Raw genomic sequence first — 5264 nt, forward strand, 5'->3', positions numbered from 1 at the left:
AAGCCAGACTGCTCAGCATTCATCATACATTAGTAAAACAAATAAACAACAAAAATGAAAAGTATTTCTGAAGCATGTTGAAAAGTGAAGACTAACATGCAAGGGCATCCTTTGACTTCTACTCATACCTCTCTCTCTCTCTCTCTCTCTCTCTCTCTCTCTCTCTCTCTCTCTCTCTCTCACACACACACACACACACACACACACACTCACACACACACACCTGAGTGTTCTGATCATATTAAGATAAATGGCAAAATTTCTAATATTCAGAAATAATATATTTCTGGGAAAGAAGCTGTTTTTCTGAGAACATTATACTTGTCGATTGAGCTATAGCTTAGAATTAGATAATTTACACAGGAAGATAAAGCTATTAAGGATGCTAGAATTCAGTGTGCTCTGGTGGAAAGACATCAGGAGTGAGAAGCACTATAAGAAATCCCAATTCCTTACTTCTTAGCACATCTTTAGGTGGATGTAGGCTAATGCTGCCAGGCATAGGCAGACGCCCCATGAGGTATCTCATAGATATCGTTTTCAATTGTAACAAAAACATTGTTTCCTTTGTGATTAAACAAACTTTGTTTGACATTCATTCTCTTCTAGGGTCTCCTTAAAATTCTAGCAAGCACTTCTACGGAATTCTATCATTTATATTTTCTAGAGTTGCATCTTCCTTTTGAATGATCAGTGTTGGCAGCAAGAACATTTGCCCATTAAGATATCTAGCCAGTCCATACTTTTTCTTATACTCACCTCTCAATAAAGTAACTCTTTTGTTGTACAAGCCAACAAAACAAACAAACAAATAAGGATGCCCATCTGTGAAGCCCCTCTGAGTCATCTGCAAAATAGTTTTTGTTTCATGTTTCCCCCTGAAGTCAATATTACATTGTCATTAATTCAAGTGGAATCTTTTGTTGTTGTTGTTGTTGTTGTTGTTATAGAAGAGCTCTTATATGCTCTGTTTCAGTCTGTTACTTGCCCAAAACAAACAATGTCTCTATAGTTTTGCTGCAGAAAAATTCAAATAGTCATGCTGTAAAAATTCTGCAACTGCTCTCTCCTACTAAATGCCAGAAGTCTTCAATCAAGATGTAGCCATCTATGTTTTCCTTTATGAAACCCTTATGGCATTCTTGCCCTTTATTCAGAAAAAAAATAAGAATACCAACAATATGACATTTACTTTCAGCCTTTGTGGAAAAGTAACATAAATATCCAAAAACTAATTTGTAATCTTGCAAACAGACAATTATTTAAAGATGATTTATCTAAGAAGGAAAAAATTGTCTAATGAACAGATTGTAGTCATACAAGTATGCATGACTACCACTTTGTAAATACAAGGTTTTCTTACCATCCCAAAATTTTAATTCAATTTTGTTGTTTTTTACTTATTTACTTTATAATCTGTTCACTGCCACCCACATCAGTCTCTCCCTCCCACAATCCTTCCCCCTTCTTCCTCCTTCTCTGAGCATGTGGGGGCCTTCTGGGTATCCCCCAACATGGCACTTCAATTCTCTGTGAGACTAGGCTCTTCCTCTCCCATTGAGGACAGACAAGGCAAACCCATTAGTAGAACATATCTCATGTACAGGCATCAGATTTTGGAATAGTCCCGACATGAAGCTGCACATCTGCTACATATGATTAGAGAGGCCCATGTATGTCCTTTGGTTGGTGGTTCAGAATGTGAGACCCCCAGTGTTCCAGGTTAGTTGGCTTAGTTGGTCATTTCTGTGGAATTTCTATCCTCCACCTTAGGATCCACAAACCTTCTTCCTACTCTTTCAATAGTCCCCAAGTTCCATAAACTCTTTGACTGTGAGTGTCTGAACTTTCTGAGTCAGCTGCTGGGAGGAACCTCTCAGAGGACCACATGCTCCTGTCGGCAAGCATAAGAAATATTCAAATTACCCATGGAAAGAGTTGCAGAGACAAAGTATGGAGCAGAGACTGAAGGAAGGACAATCCAGAGACTGCACCACTTGGGAACCCTCCCCATATTCAGTCACTAAACCCAGACACTATTGTGGATGCCAGCAAGTGCTGGCTGACATTAGCCTGATATAGCTTTCTCCTGAGATGCTCTGCTAGTACCCTACTAATACAGAAGTAGAGGCTCCCAGCCATCCATTGGACTGAGCACAGGGTCCCCAATGAAGGAGCTAGAGAAAGAATACAAGGAGCTGAAGGGGTTTACAGCCCCTTAGGAGGAACAACAATATGAACTAACTAGTAACTTCAGAGCTCCCTCAGACTAAACCCCCAACCAAAGAGTACACATGGTGGGACTCATGGGTCTAGCTGCGTGTGTAGCAGAGGACAGCCAAGTCAGTCATCAATGGGAGAGGAGGCCCTTGGTCCTGTGAAGGTTCTATGTCCCAGTATAGGGGAATGCCAAGGCTAGGAAGCTGGAGAGGGTTGGTTGGTGCGCAGGAGGAGGGGGGGAGGGAACAGGGTATTTTTTCCGGGGAGAAAACCAGGAAAGAGGATATCATTCAAAATATAAATAAAGAAAATATCAAAAAAATTTAAAAAAAGAAATATTCATTAACAGTGTTAGATCTTGGTGCTTCCCCATGGGACAGGTTTCAAGTTGGACCTATTGTTGATTTGACCATTCACTTAGTCTTTGTTCCATCTCCCATGCCTATATTACTTTTAAACAATTATATTTGGTTTGAATCTTTTGTGGGTGGGATTGGATCTTTATTGCTCCAATGGGGTTCCTGCCTAGCTATAGAAGATGGCCTCTTCAAGTTCCATATCCTAAGTGTAGTGAGTTACAGGTAAGGTCACTCTCATTGAAACTTGGGTGCCTCTCTTATCCCAGGTCTCTGCCTAGAGATGCATACTTGCATTCATTTTCATGACAATTTAGTCATGTCTCATGTCCTTCCATACATATGATGCTGAATCCCTCATACCCTCCACATTATCCCTCCCTCCCAGTTATCACCCACCATATGCCTTTTATGAATATTTTATTCCTCATTCTAAGTGAGATTCAAACTTCCTCACAAGGGCTTTCCTTGTTTAGTTTCTTTGGTTCTGTGGAATGTAACATGGTACCTGTATTTTATGGCTAGTGTCGACTTATATGTGAGTACATACCATGAATGTTCTCTTGGAACTGTGTTACCTCACTCTGGATATTCTCAAGTTCCATCCATTTTCCTGCAAAATTCATGATGTCATGCTTTTTAATAAATGGATAATACTACATTATGTAGATGTGCCCTATTTTCTTTATCCATTATTCAGTTGAGGGATATCTAGGTTCTTTCTAGTTTCTGACTATTACAAGTAAAGCTACTATAAACATAGTTGAGCAAGTGTCTTTGTGAGGTATTTTTGGTATATGCCCAGAAGTCCTATACCTGAGTCTTGAGGTAGAACTATTCCAAGTTTTCTGAGATAATGACAATTTGTTTTCCAAAGTGGTTGTACAAGTTTATGCTCCCATCAGCAATGGAGGAGTGTTCTTTTTACTCCACATCTTCACCAGCATGTGCTATCTTGAGATTTTGATCTTTACCATTCTGATATGTGTAAGATGGAAACTCAGAATTGTTTTAATTTACATTTTAAAGATGACCGAGGACTTTAAATATTTATTTAATCATAAACATTTTTGTAAAAACAAGTGGCATCTTTAGTTTGAAATTAGCAAAGTTTTCAGTACTTTGTGGACCAAAAATATTCCTGCTACTTCTTATGGCCACATAATATATTGCCTCAGAGAGCCAGCAAGTTTTACCTATGGACTGATATCAACTATTTATCTTCAAGAAATTCACCTCCAAGACTATCATGTCCTTATCTATGCAGGGGTGAAAAATATTGCAATGAGTATATATTCTTGTATTATACACATACACACACAACACACACACTCATATATCCTCCTCAACCCTTCCTAAACAGGCTTTTTACGATTGATAATCAAAGTATTCATCTCTTAGAAGAGTTATTTTGAAAATTGTTCTTCACTCTCAGCAATCTGAAGTGCATCAGTTATGGGAACACCAAATATAGCGGTGAGACTCCAGAGAAACAAGCTCTGATTTCACTTTTCATACATTATGAAGAAATTTGGAATTTATGTGAGTGGAAAGCTATGTGAGTAAAAGAAGAAAAACATCTCAGGCATACTTTAGACATAATCTAAATCAGAAATCAGTCTTACCATCAAGTACACTATCCACAACCAGAGTCCCATGATGAAAACATCAACCACATGGGCGGGTTCAAATTCTGCAGATATGACATTAATCATCCATTTTATAAGTATTTTTTTCTACAAAAGTCCAATTATTACAATATTGATTGTAATATGGGTAATTCTACATTTGAATTCAACAAATACTCTTAGAGAATATACAAAACATGTCACCAAGAATACACTAATAGAAGACCAAGTCCACAGGATAGCTATGTCAGGCCTTGGTTCTACCTTGAATGGGGAATGACAGTGTCTACCTCATATCTCTAGTTACTCCCGACTAAATATTGTTGTCTCTGAGGTTGGAACACTTGTGTCCTCTTTGCTTTACACTAATTCTGCATCATGTGATAAGGTGTATTTCTACACAAATATTCTCATTTTATGAATCACTTAAACCTGTAAATTTCAAGACAGTTGAAAGCTGCAAAATGCATTCACTATACAGTGTACCTTGGGAAATAACTGACTTTTCTCATGCAAGGTATCAGAGCTGTGTCTCATCTGTGTATACACACAGAAAGGAAAGTCTGCACCACAGACTCTGACTCTGGATGAAGCATAGAATGAGACCCACTTTGAATCTTCAGTAAAACATTTCAGTCTCAACTCATTGGCACACATATTATTAGACAGATTCTGGGTGAAGTGTCTAATGAGACCTACTTTCTCTCATCTGTAAAACATTTCAGTCTGAACTCACTGGCACAAATATCATTAGACAATCATAATTTTATATGTTTTCTTTGTACTGTAGGTATTCATACTTTCCATTGATATTTTTCTAGCCATTTTTGAGTCTGTAGAAAAACAAGATAGAAGAGACTATGTACCACCTTAAGGAAACAGCTAACTGAATCGCTAGGAATTATCCTCTTAGACTATGGGATTTGTTGTATCCACCTAAGTGGGATAAATAAGGTTTCTGATCCTTAGACACAACAATTGCCAAATATTTGTGATATTTTTACATAGTTATCAGGATGGGGGGGCTTCACCCTTCCCAGCCTTGTACAGGTTTTTTTAT

This window comes from Mastomys coucha, unplaced genomic scaffold, assembly GCF_008632895.1.
Source record: "Mastomys coucha isolate ucsf_1 unplaced genomic scaffold, UCSF_Mcou_1 pScaffold22, whole genome shotgun sequence".
Taxonomy (NCBI): domain Eukaryota; kingdom Metazoa; phylum Chordata; class Mammalia; order Rodentia; family Muridae; genus Mastomys; species Mastomys coucha.